Source organism: Mobula hypostoma, chromosome 3 (assembly GCF_963921235.1).
Source record: "Mobula hypostoma chromosome 3, sMobHyp1.1, whole genome shotgun sequence".
Classification (NCBI taxonomy): Eukaryota; Metazoa; Chordata; class Chondrichthyes; order Myliobatiformes; family Myliobatidae; genus Mobula; species Mobula hypostoma.
The window spans coordinates 187591077-187608778 of NC_086099.1; positions in this window are offsets into that span (position 1 = coordinate 187591077).

The window sequence follows — 17702 nt, forward strand, 5'->3', positions numbered from 1 at the left end:
AGAATCTTGGATAGGTTTAGTTTAGATGGGAGGGGTTTGGAGGGCTATGGTCCACATGCAGGTTAATGGGACCAGGCAGTTTAAATGGTCTGGCACAGACTAGATGGGCTGAAGGGCCTATTTCTGTGCTGTAGTTTCCTATGACTCTGTGACTCTATAAATTCCTTATGTTAAGCAGTGTGTTGTTATGATATGAAGTGGATTGCCTTTAATAGTGTTAAAAGTATCAACTTACAGAATAATAATGTTTAAGTTTATAGAAAATGCATCAAAGATATATTGGACTGTTCTTCTGATGGCCCAAAATGTTTCCTTCTGTGCTGTAGACTTCTATGTCTATGAAAAATGGACATGATTCCCTTCAACTACTACAAAAAAAATAGATGTCATCTTAAGCAGCAGGTTAATTTTACAAGAACATTCTTTATGCATTCTAAGACAGAACAATACGCTATTGTGAAATTCATTTCCCAATTGCAGGTGGGTGGTATCAAAATCAGAAAATGTTTGTGGCCAAGTGAGAGGAATTAGGTTGCAGGGAAATGACTGGGGAAATAATTAGTAAATGATGGAATTACTGAGAGTTGGATAGCCCCAGTGAGCTGAATGGCTTTGTAGTATATTCAATTTCTTCAGCCAGAGAGTGGTGAATCTGTGGAATTCTTTGCCACAAGCAGCTGTAGAGGCCAAGTCTTTTTGTATGAAGAGGTTGATAGATTCTCCATTGGTCAAGGCATAAAAGGATATGGGGAGAAGGCAGGAGATTGCGTCTCAGAGGAAAATTGAATCAGCCATGATAAAATGGCAGAGCAGATTCGGTAGGCTAAATGACCTAATTCTGTTTCTATATCTAATGGTCTTATGGTCTAATATTTCATCAATTTTTGAGTAATAATGTAAATATACTGTTTGATTAAGCATTCTTTGTTTATTTACGTAATTCATATATATATAAGAAATCCATGAAATGCATACATCATTCTGCCACCATGTCACATGTGAGGGCCTCACTAAAAAAAACAAAAAACTATCAGTAGAGAAATATCCTGGCCCCCATATTATTTTTCAGTTAGTTTCTGGAGTTACAAAACATAACAGGCTTCTTGGGAAAATACGAAATTAAATGTAAAATTGTTTTATGCTATTTGCCATTTTTGCTCTAGATGTTCATAAAAAATGTCATGGTTATGCTAAGTGAAAGTTGCTGCTGTTTTGAGTCAACACTCCCACTATTTTTTTGAGTTCACAATTCACTGTGTAATTTTCAACAATGCTGGAGAGCAGACCAGGGCACCCTGTGTGATGACCGCTGAAAAATTTCATGATGGCAAAGGGAGACACTTAGCATCTGCTGCTAATTAAAAGGAAAGTGCTAGAGAGCAGAAGCACTGCTAAGAGAGGAAAGGATGTGAGATAATCTAGTAAGAATCTTCCATTACGTGGTTGAACCGTTTTGCGTATGCCCTTGTAGAGTTATATTAACTGTTTTTCACTACAATCCAAAGGGTATTTCCTGCAATCAAATGGACTTTGTAGTATAGTGGAAAGAGAAAGGCTTTTTTTCCTGACTATATAGCCTGTTTCACACAACTCTGCAACTTTGGTACCACCATATTAATGGTCCATGGTGCAATATCAGGATGAGTTGAGAAAGCTCGCACAAGACTCAACTAATTTAATGCAAATATTTTTGGAATTTTCTCCCTGGCCCTGCCTCATCAACAATCAAAGGTATTAGGTGACACATGTCCTAGGTCTGGCCTTGTAACATTCACTGTGACTTTCGTTGAAGCCTGGGTAAATGGAGCAAACTGTCAACTCAACCATAGCTTATTGCCTTCATCACCCTGTAAAGCTCACCTGATAGGAGTGAGGAATCTCAACTCTTTGAATCTACTTGATAATAAAAATTCCTTCAGCTGGGAATCATTTTAATAGCCATCCTCTGCACCCTATCTACACTCTTAACACCACATAGCAGGTGTAGAATATTTGAATAGAATCTGGATTTCACTGTATTGATATCCTATCCTCTTCCAAATGTGGGATAAAGCCCTGATGGTACCACAGACTTCATGTCAGTACCTCCAGTTGAACTCTGTCTTTTTTGTGCATTTTCCCCCCAGCCGTCAGTCTGTGGTTTTGTATTGCCATGTGCTCTTGTTTGTTTTCATGCCCCATGTGCTCCTGTACCCACTCCTGCTCTACTCCGGCCCCTGTATTACTGAGTATTCTGCCTCTCACCTGTTTCCCATCATTACCTGTTTTGCTGCCACTTCTGTCTCATTGTGCTCCACCTATCATCTGCCTCTCTGTTTATTGCTCAGTGTGTTTTAATCCTGTGTTTTCACCTGCTGGTTGCCAGATTGTGCCAGTGAGTTTTCCTGAGCCTTTCTAGCATTTGTATCTGAACTCTACCTGATTCTGGTTTTTGGATTTCTCTGGAACTTTTGACCTCTGCCTGAACTTTGATGCTAACTTGGTTGCCCCTCTGGATTTACTACTCAGTAAACATCACTTGGGCTGTGATTGGGTTCCTACTTCAGTGTCCTGACACTTCATGACACCCCACTCATCTGTCAGGCATAACAATTATTACCTCTGGCTCAGTTGGTATCTTTCCTTCCTGGAGTCAGAAGGTTTATTTTCCACACAAAAGGCTTGAGGATCAAGTCCGGACTGGTTCTCCATTGAAGGGGTCAGGTAGTGCTTGGAGGTCTTTTGGATAAAAAGGTAAGAATCTGCTTGGGTATATGAACTTTATGGAAATTTTTCACCATATTCAGGCTAAACCTCACCCACACTGATGATTTCACTGCTGTCTCTCAACAAACCTCACCCACACTGATGATTTCACTGCTGGTTCTGGGAAGCTTGCTGTTTTTAGATTAGCTACAATATTTTAATTTATGCTTAGCATAATATTAGTTATATTTTGAAAGTACTTTATGGGCTGTTAGGTGCTTTGAGACATCACGTGGCTGTGAAAACCAATGTAAAAATACAGGTTCTTGTTTGTATCCTGAAATATGTTACTACTTTGGATATTGAAATAGTCTTTCTCACCCCCCCCCCCCCAATCTGGAGACATTAATCCTTTGAGTGGAAACATCTTCATATAAAAGCAAAATGGCTTATTTTCCACATGCACAAGATTTGACTGGAAAGGAGCACCAAAATATCATCTTCCTTGCAATTACATCTCTGCCCACCCAGTTCATAACCTCCTCTGCAGCCACTCAGCGTGGAGTAACAGCACTTCATATTCTGTCTGGGTAGCCTACAAAGTGATGGCATGAACATTGATTTCTCAAACTTCCAGTAATTTCTCCCAGCTCCCTCTTTCTTTTTCCATTCCCTATTTTGGCTCCCCTCTTACATCTTCTCTTCTCCTCACCTACTCATCACCTTCCTCTGGTGTCCCTTCCCCTTCCCTTTCTCCCATGATTCACTGTCCTATCCTACTGGCCTGTTCCAGTGCTGTGCTGTTCTATGCTCTAATGGAATTTCAATATTAGTGTGAATAGTCTCTCCTTATTTATCTTTCTGTGATCTATCACAATATACTCCTTGGCCACAGTTGATTAACTTGCTCATGTTTTCTTAAAGTTGGTCATGTTATTTTCAATACTAGATATTTTCACATTCAAATTATAATTTTATATCCATTGAATATTACTGTTATTTCCATTAAATGTTACTGTTATATCCAAGTCTCTATCATTTATATATAAAGTAGTAATGGTCCCAACACTGACTCAGTGAGTATAGAGGTCGCCTTCAGTTATATCCAAGTAACTGGCATTTGGCTTTTTTTTCATCTTTTAACTGACTTGTAATACCAATAATGTAAGTTGGTGCCCATGTGTCCCTGGAGAGGGACCACATGGTATCTGTGAGGACGATATGGAATTTCCGGGATAAGTGAGTGCCACCGGGGTTCAAGTGCATTCTGGATAGAGATAACTGTGTTACAGCTTAAAACTGCAAATGATGAGTATCATAAAGTAGGGTAATATTGTATTAAAATTACCTTTAATCGTGGAATAAACCAGCATTGGAAAAGAATAAATAAAATAATGTAACTTGGAAACATCGGAGAGTCCACTGAGGTTAATTGCATTTAGCGAATACTGGTGATATAGATTCTTGGTTTTAAGATTGGAATAAGAATTGGAATTAGTTTATTATAGTCACATGCACCAAGGTGCAATGAAGACTGGGACCATGCCAGCTGTCACCATCCTGCCTCTCTGTGAGAGCTCTCTTCACTATGATCGGAAAAGACCACAAGAAAAATTAGTTAAAAAACTGTTTCTTGGTGCTGCAACACAGCTTAAATTCTTTGAGCTGGCTAGTTTATCTGACCCACGTGTGGTCCACACTGCTCAGGAAATGAAATGATTGATTCTATTAACAATAAGGGGAAGAGAAGATGGCGGCGTAATGCAGCGCGTGCGGCCACTCTGAAATGATATCGTATTTGTTAAATAGGGGCCATGAACAATCCTGATTTGATGGAGGCAGACATGAGAAGCACGGAGGAACATCTGGAGAAACCTCCGAAATGCCTGCTTTGCTGCTGCTGCTACTGTGTGATCGAGAATCTCCAGAGGGGAAGGCCCCAAATTCTCAGCTTTGCCTATTGCCTGTTACCAGGGCTGGGGTCGAAGCGCTCGGCAGAGATGGTGCTCGGTGTCGGAGGCTTGAAGTTTTCGGATGGACTCGAGTTGGCTGTGGTCGGGTGCTTCCAGAGTGCTGCATCGGCAAGTTTGTGGCGCTGGAAGCTCATAGCGGGGAGAGTTTCTCCCTTCTACCATCTGCATGAGATGATGGGACTTTCGAGAGACTTTAAGACTTTTTTTTAACCGTGCCCATGGTCTGTTCTTTATCAAATTACGGTATTGCTTTGCACTGTTGTAACTATATGTTATAATTATGTGGTTTCTGTCAGTTTTTTTTAGTCTTCGTTTGTCTTGTGTTTCTGTGATATCATTCTGGAGGAACATTGTATCATTTCTTAATGCATGCATTACTAAATGACAATAAAAGAGGACTGCGTGTCTTCATAATCTAATCTAATCTAATTTCACAAATTTATTAAACGCATTGGCCCTACTTAGGTTTAAAAAGAAATCACTTGGTAAAATGTCACCATGGTTAGACAAATCTGTCTGTGAACTCGAGAACATGCTGAGAGAAAATAGATGAAAACTTGGCTGGAAGGTCATGATATTTTCAAGGAAAAACCAGCCTCCTTTAATGTTGCTATACAAACTGCAAGAAGAGCCCAATTTTCCAAGATTATTGTACAGAATGGTGGTGATTCAAGAGTATTTTTCACAACTAGAAACTGACTGTGGAACCCTGCCCCAACTTATAAAGTCCTCAGTCAAGTATTTGCCACAAAATATGAGGAATTCCCAATATTTTTTATCAACAAAGTAACTTCCATTCGGGAGAGTATAGTTACAGATACTGGTAACCTCTATTGTTAACCTCATGAAAGACAGCAACCAAGTCATAAATTACAAGTAGTTCCAATTCTGAACTCTTTAAGATTATGACAAAGAGTAAACCATCTACTTGCTGCCTCAATCCTGACACTAACACACTTTTTAAGGACTCTTTTAATAGTGTTTTCAATTCTGCTAGGAAAATTGATACATCCCTTGAAACTGGAGTTTTTACAGATGCCTTCAAAACTGTTGCTGTCAAACCCCCAATTAAAAAGCCAAAGCTTGATAGTGAGGTACTAGTGAACTACAGGCATATATCCAATCCTCCCTTCCTGGGGCTAGATTCTTTAGAAAGTCAGTTTCAACCAATTCAACAACTTTCTGAATGAGAACAATATTCTAAAAATGTTTCAGCCATTTTTTTTTAAGAGAAAACCACAGCATGGAGATGGCCCTTACCAATGTTTTCAGCAGTGATTCCGACAGGGTCTCAGTTCTAATTCTCCTAGATATAAGTGCTGCCTTTTATATAATTGACCACAACATTCTCTTTCTTTCTTTTTAAATCTTTTTATTGAGTAAGTATACAAAAAAGGTAAGCCATATAAACATTAATACAATGTTAAAGTATAATAAAATTCCAAAAGATAACAATACCAAAAAGAAAATACTACAAACAATGTAATTTAAGCATAAGAAACCAAGATAACATAATAGTATACTAAATTTTATATATATCAATGGAAAAAAAAAAGAAAAAAAAACCCCCAAAAAAAACCCACCGTGCAGCTAACTAAAAGCAAGGCAAAGCAATGGGCTAACTTGAAACCAAACAGAGTTAAACTTAAAATCACGTCCTCAATCCCGACCTCCATTAAAACAGTGGAAAAAAAAACAAGAAGGGTAAATATTACATTAAATGAAAATATCGAATAAAAGGTCCCCAAATCTGTTCAAATTTAAATGAAGAATCATAAAGGTTACTTCTAATTTTCTCCAAATTCAAACATAAAATCGTCTGAGAAAACCAAAAAAAGGTAGTTGGAGCATTAAGCTCTTTCCAATGTTGTAAAATACATCTTTTCGCCATTAAAGTAAGAAATGCAATCATTCTACGGGCTGAAGGGGAAAGATTACTAGAAATTTTAGGTAGTCCAAAGATAGCAGTAATAGGGTGAGACCACAACATTCTCACAGGTCGCCTTGATAACTGAATTGGCATCCCTAGTAGAACTCTTAATTGGTTTCGCTCATTATCTCAAGAGAAATTTTTTTGTCTGTTTTAAAGACAGATTTTCTAAGTGATATGATTGATGTACTTTTTGGTGTTGTTTAGGGGAGTTGTCTTGGTCCCCTACTCTTCTTCATATTTTCCCCTTAGGAGACATCATTAAACAGCATAAACTTAATTTCCACATTTATGCAGATGGCACACAATTGAATATATTGTTTGAGCTTGATGATGCTAATATCTGATCTTCTCTGACTTCTGGAATGGCTTCAATAAGCAGTTAGATGAGCAACAATTTCCTAAATCTAAATGAAGATAAAACTGAAATACTTTTGGTTGGTCCAAAAGCCAAAAAAGACATACTCCTTAATAAACTTGGGAACTTGGCTCGCCTTGTAAAATCAGAAGTAACAAGCCTTGATTCAGATTTGAATTTAAAATCATTTATTCAGAATTGAATTTTAATCCCACGTTAAGAAAGTGACCAGAACAACATTTCTACACTTGAGGAATATTGCGAAGTTGCATCTGTTTCTGTCACGCTATGATGCTGGAAAACTCCTTTATATCGAATAGACTAGATTACCACAATGCACCTTCTATTGGTCTTTCAAAGCAATCTGTTGATGAACTTTAACTCATTCAGAATGCTGTAACTACACTTTTAACTCCAATTCTAGCTACTGTGCATTGGCTTTTTATACCTTTTAGGATTGATTATAAAATTCTCTTTCTTGTTCTTAAAGCGCTCAATGGCCAACGACTGGAGTACACCACAGAATTGCTTCTGTATTACAATCTTGCTCTGGCTCTCAGGTCTTCTTCCAAGGTCTCTTAAATTTAAATAGTCTGCCTCGTAAGAAGATTGGCAGGGCAGCTTTTTTGAACTACTGCGGAATTCAACAACAAAAACTATAAGGGCTGCAGACTCAGTTGACACTTTTAAACGCCAACTGAAAACCTATTTACTTGACGTTGCTTTCAATTAATATCTTTTTGTTTTTTGAATTTTTATGTTTGCACTTTATCCATTGTAGACCACTTTGAACTACATCATCTGTATGAAAAGTGCTCTAAATTTTTTTTATAGTGATTATCCTTATTTTTATTTAGCTTTGTGTGCTATCCACACAGATCATTTCAAAACATAATTACATCATGGTAGTATATGGGAAAAACAGTAACAGAATGCAGCATATCATGCTATCTTGACAGATAAAGTGCAGTACAGGTAGGCAGTAAGGTGCACAGGCTATGATGAGGAAGATTATGAGGTCCGAGTTCATACTTAACAGAGAAGAGTTTTATAGCCGCAGGACAGAAGCTGTCATTGAGCCTTGCAGTCATGTTTTCAAGCTTTTCTATCTTCTGCCCAATGGTAGGGAAGAATAGAGAATGACCAGGTTGGGAAGGGTCTCTGATTATTGCTTGTCACTTCCTAACATTCCCCAAGATTGTGGCTAGGAGAACTGGCCAGTCTATGCTAATCCTACCAGTGTTATTTTGTGTATTTACTCACAGGATGTAGATCTTTCTGGTAAAATTGATGTTCAATGCCTTGTCCATTCTGGAGAATTGTTGTGAGTCAATATATTGATCATACAAGGTGAGGACAATTGATTTTCTTCCTAAAGAATATCAATCAATCAGATGAGTTTTATGACAAAGCTATTTTTTCACAGTCACCACTCTTTATTGTAACTTTTACTTTTCAGAATATAATTAATCATAAGACTTGAGATTTTCCCTCTTGGGACTTGAGCATGATTATCATGTCCTTGGAGCTGGCCTAAAACTAATAATTTAAACATAAGACCATGACAATACCCTATCTGACTAGCTCAACACATACATTGTAGCTTCACTCAGAAAGAATGTTATGTTGGATGACATGCAGCGTTTCTCCAATAACAGGTGATAAATGATGTGCTTGCAGTAAAGAAAGAGCAACATCAAAAATAATTCATCACATAACGACTTTGAATGGGTCAGTCATTTCTCTGGACCAGCTCCAAACAGAGACCTGATGCTTTCTTCAGTAATTAATGTAACAACGAATGGGAAGCCAACTTTAGAGGACAGCTAGGTTTGCTCTAACTTAACTGCATGAGGTAAATTGTTTTCCCACATATAGGACTTGTCATTAATAAGGTTGTTTATTCCATCTGTCTAGACATAGAAGAAACTTATAAAGGACAGATTTAGGTTCAGGAACAAATTTCACAGGTCAGTTAAATTATACTTTGTACATGTTTTTTTTTTCATTTTGGTAACAGTTCACACTTAGTGCAAAATCCAAATAGTCTCTTAATGAGAAGCCCAAGCACGAAGCTGAGATCTGCAGGATGAAACAGCTTTCCGACATCCCTCTGCCAAACTCTTTATATGTAGAGAAATCACCAAGGTGTAATACACCTCAAAGGTCTGAAAGGTACCGTATGTTTTATTGGTAATGGTTATTATTCCTCTTCTATAGGTTTGCAGTAAGTGCCATTATTGCTATACCTACTGGTGCATCACCTTAAAGCAGACTGGAGCGCAAGCTTTCTTTCCCATTAGACTCTCAATTTTGAATGGGGCAAGACCAAAGCTAGGAGAGATATTATGGGGCTCAGGGAGCATCAGGGCAACTTGTTGGCAGTTTGTGCTAGTCATGATGGCATGGGTGCTAAGTATCTTATGGCGATCAGAGCTAAAATTTTGATTTTGATTGGTTATTGTTGTGATATCTTGGAATCAGGCCTAGAGAAGATTTTCTTTGGTTTTTCCCCCAGATGAACAGAACTATGTTTCTGGTTTCTTGACTCTCTGAGACAAGATTGTTTTGGTTGTGTGAACATAGCAACACAAAGTCAGACAGGTGTATGGAACAGACTATCACCTAGAGATTTGTCTTGTCCTCCATGTCATAATAGACTAAATTTAAGATTAGTTTGAGTTGTTATATTTTACAGTAAAAAAAATGAACCAGGACATTGCATATGTATGTCAAAATATTAAAACAAACAGCGAAATGTATCAATTCCATCCAATCAAATCAATGAGGATTGTGCTGGGCTGACAGAGAAAATTTACAGAATGTCTACAAGATGGCTTTTTGGAGCAGCTTATGATTGAGCTTATGAAGGAAAAGCAGATCTGGATTGGGTGTTATGTAATGAACTAGATTTGATTAGGGAGTTTAAGGTAAGAGAACCCTTGGGAGACAGTGATCATATTATGTTAGAATTCACCTGCAGTTTGAGAAGCAGAAGATTAAGTCAGAGGTATTAGCATTACAGTGGAGTAAATGGAATTACAAAAGCATGAGGGAAGAGCTAGCCAACATTGATTGGAAGGGGACACTAGCAGGGATGACAGCAGAACAGCAATGGCTGGAGTGTCTGGAAACAACTCAGAAGATGCAGAATAGATAAATCCCAAAGGTGAAGAAGCATTCTATAGGGAGGATAAGGCAACCGTGGTTGACAAAGTAGGTGAAAGACAGCATAAAAGCAACAAAGAGTGGGCACATAATATAACAAAAATTAGTGAGGTTACAGATTTTATTATTATGTAATTATTATGTACTGCTGCAATAACAACAAATTTCATGACATATATCACTGATATTAAACCTGCTTCTGATTCCTATAGTGGTTGAGTCTAGGACCAGAGGGCACAGCCTCAGAATAGAGGGGCATCCATTTATGACAAGATAAGAATGAATCTCTTTAGCCATGGAGTGGTGAAACTGTGGAACTCATTGCCGCGTACAGCTGTGGACACTAAGTCAGTGGGGAGGGAACGTCGACTCAGACCATGACAGGACTGCATCGGGCATTTTCATGCCTTACAAGGCACAGATTGGAAGTCTGTGTGAGGTGCCGCTCCTCGCACAGACTAGAGCAATGTGTGATTAAGTGCCTTGCTCAAGGGCACAAACATGCTGTCACAGCTGAGGCTCGAACTGGTGACCTTGAGCTAACTAGATGAATGCCTTAACCGCTTGGCCACATGCCCAACACACAAGTCATTGAGTGTATTTAAAAAGAGATTTATAGGTTCTTGTTTAATCAGGGCATCTAAGGCTATGGGGAGAAGGCAGATGAATGGGGTTCAGAAGGATAATAAATCAGCCATGATGAAATGGTGGAGCAGACTTGATGGGATGAATGGCCTAAATATGCTCCTATCTCTCATGGCGTTATGGTCTAAGTATCACCTTGCTTCCGGCACCAACATAGCATGTCCGAGTCACTAGACCTTACCCATATATTTTTGGAATGTGGGAGGAAACCAAATCACCCAGAGGAAGCTCATGTAGAGCAAGCTCAGGAAGAACATATAAACTCCTTAAAGATAGTGCTGGGAATCAAACATGAAATTTACAGCTGGTGCTAATTGTTATGCTACTGTACCAGTCAAAAAACACATCTACAGCTCATGTATGGTGGTGCAGAATTAAGCCATCTAAACCCACGTTCAAAGTGGCCAATAGTGGAAGGCAAAGAGGAACTCACTGCTAAGACAAACCTTAATTTTTTTTCTGAAATTACATTGTTTGATTTCACTTTGTTTTCAGTTATTTTCCATACTTTGCATTCTCATCTATTGCATTCTCAGTATACATTTGGAAATGGTTTAATGACTTAACTGGAACCTCATGACTCAAGATGGTACAAACACAATACACTAGAGGGACTCAACAGGTCAGGCAGCATCTATGGAAAGGAAGAATGAGTTGATGTTTTGAGCTGAGACTCTTCATCAGGACCCTTCATCAGCCCTTAGCTCAAAACATCAACACTATTCCCTTCCATAGATGCTGCCTGACCTGTTGAGTCCCCCTCATGTTCTGTGATTATGATCGAAGTCATCAGAGAGACACTAAAGCTGGTGATATAGTCTTTATTCATCACAACAAGCAGGCATTCTTAGTAGAGTCTCACAAGCTCAAAAATATATTATGTTTTTATACCCTTAAAATCAAAGGTTACAGTAGGTGATTCAACAGAATTTCATAAGTCACAATGACATTTTTTTACTTCAATACTTTGGGTTAACAATGCTTCCTTTGAATTGCATATTTACAGTGAGAGACAACTCTAGATGTTCAAACACCTCTGCTGGGACAAAGTAACTCACACAAAATGTCTAAAAGCTTCTGAAGACAGAGATCCCAGACACCTGAGCTATTGATAGATCAGCTATTTGATGTGCTAAGTGATAATATCGGTCTGGTCTGCATGCTTCCTTTAACTCAAGTCACATGGTGCAAAGTAACTTAGCTATGTTGTCGGGTTTGACGAGAGTCATTTAACATAAAGCCATTGTCTTGCGTTGCATCTCTTGAGCTGCCAGCTGTGTGCTGTGGGCTAGCCCCTGCTCCACGAACAGTATTGTCAATTTGCAAAGGTGTGCTTTTAACTTCCATTGACAATTACGATTAATACTAATTACATCAAAGTAAATGTATTATCAAAGTACATATATGTCACCATATAGAATCCTGAGATTCATTTTCTTGCAGGCATACCCAATAAATCCATAACAGAATAATAATCATAAAAGAATCGACAGAAGACCACACTGACTTGGGCGTTCAACTAGTGTGCAACTGACACAAACTGTGCAAATACAAAAAGAAAGAAATAATAAAATATAAATAAGCAATAAACATAATCAAGAACATGAGATAGAGTCCTTGAGAGTGAGGCCATAGGTTGAACATTTCAATGATGAAGTGAAGTTGAATAAAGTTACTCCCTTTGATCCAAGAGCCTGATGGTTGAAAGGTACTAACTATTCCTGAAATTGGTAATGTAGTCCCAAGGCTCCTGTACCTTCAGCCTGATGGCAGCAGCAATAAGGGACCATGTCCTGAGTGGTGGGGGTCCCTGATGATGGATGCTGCTTTCCTCTGATAATGTTTCATGTAGATGTGCTCAGAGGTAGGGAGGGCTTTACGCGTGATCAACTAGGCCATATTCACTAATTTTTGTAGGATTTTCCATTCAAGGGCATTTGTGTTTCCATAACAGGCTGTGATGCAACTAGACAATATACCCTCCACTATACATCTCTCAAAGTTTTAGATGTCATGCCAAATCTTTGCAGACTCCCAAGGAAGTAGAGGCACTGCTGTGCTTTCTCCTTCATTGCACTTGTATGCTGGGCCAGGACCAGTCCTCGGAAATAATGACACTGAGGAATTTAAAGCTGCTGATCCTCCAGTGAGAATTGGCTCATGGACTTCTGTTTTCCTCCTCCTGAAATCAATAATCAGCTCCTTGGTCTTGCTGACATTGAATAAGAGGTTGTTGTTATGACACAACTCAGCCAGATTTTCAATCTCCTTCCAATATGCTGATTCATCACCACCTTTGACTTGGCCAAAAGCAGTGGTGTCATCAGCAAACTTGTATGTGGCATTGGAGCTGTGCTTAGCCACACAGTCATAAGTGCAAAGTGAGTAGAGCATGGGGCTAAGCACACAGGCTTGTTGTGCACCTGTGCTGATGGAGACTGTGAAGAAGATGTTGTTGCTAGCCTGAACTTAATGGACTCTGCAAGTGAGGAAATCAAGGATCCAATTGCATAAGGTATTGAGGCACAAGGTCTTGAAGCCTATTGATCAGTTTTGAGGAGGTGATGGTATTGAATGACAAGCTGCAGTTGGGAAAGATCATTATGTAGTGTGCATCTTTGCTGCCTTGATGTTCCAGGCAGCATGAAGAGCCAGTGAGGTGGCATCTGCTGTGGAACTGTTGTGCCAGTAGACAAATTGTAGCAGATCCATGTCGCTCCTCAGGCAGGAATTGATGTTTCATCGCCAACCTCTCAAAACACTTCACCACTGTGGATGAAAGTGCTCCTGAATGATTGTCACTGAGGCAGGTTAAGACTAGTTCTTGCTTTAATTAATATCTGCTATATTCACATAACTCCAGAATACTCCCTTACAAGTTCCTCCAGCATTCTGTACATTACTTTGAATTTCCAGCATTTGCAGAACCTGTTGTGTTTATGACTCAAGATGAGTCCCCTGGTGAGTTTTCTCACTGCTGAAGAGTGAGGGCTTGAAATATTAATCCAATCTGTTGTATTATCCAGTATTATGGCATGACTTATTATCAGCTGTATTGGTAATGTTGATCAATGTCAGCCACCATTGTTGACTAGGAGGACAAAGAGTGAAAGCTTTTGACCTTTGTTGACACTATTTTATGCAGAGGTCAGAGAATTGTAAGTAAGGCACCATTCATCAGGAAATGCAAGGGTGTAGTGGCAGGACAGTTAAATGATAGGAGCTGAGATTCATTCATTGATAATGTATATTTAGTTCGGGAGGACCATCTGATGGAATATTGTGGATCACCTGGGCTCTTTTTGCCGTTTATTATTAGTACCACGTGGCGTTTGAAGTGAATGGAGTTAGGAGAGGTTCATTTGTTTTATGTGGAGAATAAGTGCAAAGGGTGGCAAAGAGAGTCATCTCTCTATACGCAAATCTATAGAGCTTTTTTGTCTGGGCATTGTGACTGACCTTTGCTCAGCAGCATGGCAAACCTCCTAATGTTGAACAGGAGTGATGGCCACTGAGTCTTCAACCTCCTCCTGCTCTTCCTGGACCTGCTGGTTGCTCTGCTGCTTCCTTAGATTCTTATTGTCTTTTGTAGCTTGAGGTCAGACAGTAGGTCTTGTCTCCTGTTGGCCAGGTTATACAGCACATGACAATGAAGTCTTCACCCCTGCTGGGCATGAATACAATAGTATTCCCCTTCACACAGCAAATATAGCAAAATAATCTGATTTCCAGAACACTGATTGCATATTTCAATGAAGTGATGCTTAGTTGGAGAGGTGGTTTAAAAACTATGGAAAGATTATTCATTGATGCCAAGATCCATCTTTCAAGACAGTCTCACCACTGAAAATGTTAAGTTGTATAGAATCACTAAATGGATTCTAAAGGATTGATTATTTTCTAAATGGAGATAAACTACAAAGGAACTGAGGAGCAAAGGGACTTGGGGGTCCTTGTGCAGGATTCCCTAAAGGTTAATTTGCAGGTTGAGCCTATGGTGAGGAAGGCAAATGCAATGTTAGCATTCATTTCAGGAGGACTAGAATATAAAAGCAAGGATGTTGTGTTGAGACTTTATAAAGCACTAGAAGGCTTCTTGGAGTATTGAGAGTAGTTTTGGGTCCCTTATCTTGGTAAGCACATATGCTGAAACTGGAAAGCGTTCAAAGGAGGTTTCCAGGATTGAATGGCTTGTCATATGAAGAGCATTTGATGGCTCTGGACCTGTGTTCACTCCAGTTCAAAAGAATGAGGGGTGACCTCATTAAAACATATTGAATGGTGAAAGGCCTTGATAGAGTGGATGTGGAGAGGATGGTGGGGGGCGGGGAGGTTCTAAGACCAGAAGACACAGTCTCAGAATAGAGAAGTGTCATTCTAGAACAGAGATGAGGAGGAATTTCTTCACCCAGAGAGTGGCGAATCTGTGGAATTCTTTGCTACAGGCTGCTGTGGAGGCCAAGTCTTTATGTATATTTAAGTCAGAGATTGATAGATTCTTTATTGGTCAGGGCATGAAGGGATATCGGGAGAAGGCAAGAAATTGGGGCTGAGAGGAAAATTGGATCAGCCATGATGAAATGGTGGAGCAAACTAAATGGGTCAAATGGCCTAGTTCGGCCCCTATTTCTTATGATCTTATGGTCTAAAGTTGAGGGAGTTGCCAAGCAGTCAGAACGTTTTTTTCATAAACAACTACTTACTTAAGGAATTGAATTCATGGAGTGACCTGACTTTCTCGCGGGAGCCTTATGAGACTACGAGTGCCGATAACTGGCTGTTCTTTGGGGAAACCAGAAACTCCGGTACAGTATATCCTATTTCACAAAACGCCACCTGATTCTCAGTAAAATAAAGGCACACAAGGTTATTCAGCTGTGTATACAGAGAATGGATGGTCTCTGGTTCTGTGGTGGTCAGAAAACTGAGATAATGGGTAAATGCAGAGATCAGTGGCTGCTAATTGGAATCATCTGGAGGCCAGTCAAGAACTACTGTGATCTTAATGTTCACAGAGACAACAGTTTTAGATTATCAAATCCATTATTAATTAAGTTCCATTATGAAAACCAATGCTTATGAATTAAACTCAAGAGCGAAGTGTAGATATGGTCTTGCCTCTAAATAGTTTCTGGGAGGAAATACAAACTCCTGTTCTCCTGCCCCAAGGGCTCTAATCTCCCTGGGCATTTGCATTTCCTGGCCCAATGTGTATAGGTACCAGCTGTTTGATATCTGGTGAATGAATTGCTTAACAGTTAACTAACACAGTAAGCACACAAGATTGTGTGAGAACACTTGGAGGACACTGAGAGGTATTTCAGCAGCCTGCAGACAGGTCTGGAATAACTTGGTGAGCTCCTGATATCATTGGAGCAGCCCACGAATCACAGCTAAATGTCAAGCATTGTACTTCATGTTCTCCTGTGACTTCTGAACAATGATCCATTCCAGCTTTGACTCGGATGTCCTGTTTTTGAAGGACTAGAAACATGCTTTGCATGATGAATGATGTCATTCGGTGCATGACAGTTGCTGCAAAAAGAAAGCTTTCTCATGCTCATGGATTATGAACAGAAGAGCCCAGCCCGATCTTGTTATTGCAGAGATTTTGCACAGAATAAGCACTAACACAATTTATTTTCAGCAAAATTGATTTTGGATTGCACATTGCTGAAAAAAGAAGCACTACATAATCTATTTTCTGTGTTATGTGACTTGGAGCAAGTATTTATTTTCCTCAAATTGCAGCAGTTATTTTATTTCACACTACAGAAGAATGACGGGAGAGTCTTTACCTTGGCTTAAAAATGATGATACTTTTCAGGACACTATGACTGGTAAAAGAATACTGGATCCTCACCATCTGGGATATGACCTCTTCTCATTCTAACATCAGAGAGGAGGTACAGGGTCCTCAAAACTTACATTGAGTGATTCAGAAACAACTCTATCCCCTCCATCATCAGATATCTGAACAGCCCATGGACTTATGGACACTACCCTGTCACTCCCATTTTCTTGCACAATCTATTTATTTTGCAAGTTACTGTAGAGTAATTTTATATCTTTGCATTGTACTGCAGCCACAAAACAATAAATTTCACATCGTATAAGGCAGTCATAATAGACCTGAGCATGATTCTAAAATTTCACAGAATCCTTCACAATATTGTCTAATGCTTTAAAATCAATCAAAACTGCAGAGCAAGAAACCTGAAATAAAAGCAGAAAATGCTGAAAGTATTTAACAGGTCATAAGAACCTAAGCAAATAGGAGGAATAGAAGGCCATAGGCCTGTCCTGTCATTCTATATGATCATGGCTGACTTGCCCTGGTCCTTATCCTTTTGGTGCAGTTCCCCATACTATCCACTTCCCTGATCAATCAAATAATTATCTTCTTCCTCTTTATCCCTCAACCACCCTCCCAAAAAGTCTCCTGAATAGAGAATACCAGAAATTCTTCACCCTCAGTTCCTAAACAACTTAATATTAAATGTCTGCCCCTAATCTTAAACTATGTTCTCTCACTTCAGGTACTAGAGCTAATAGAAATATCTCAATGTCATTCATATCATACACTCCCAAAGAGCACCAAAGAATGGAAATATATTTTCTTTAGAAATTCATGAAGTGGGGTGATTGTTTTTGGACTATTTCTACGACCAGTATAACATTTCTTAAATTAGGAAACAAAAACTGTATGCTGTACTCCACGTGTGGTTTCACCAAAACCCTGCATAAGAGTAACAATATTTCATTGTAGCTAAACTCAAGGCCACTATTCTTCTTGACTTCCTGACCTTTTTCTCACTTGCCTGCTCACTATTTTCAATCCATTCACAAAAACTCTTTAATAACAAGTAGTAACTGCATGAGGACATCATTAGGTTTTGACTCAAGACATCGACCATTCCTATCCTCCCACAAATGCTGCTCA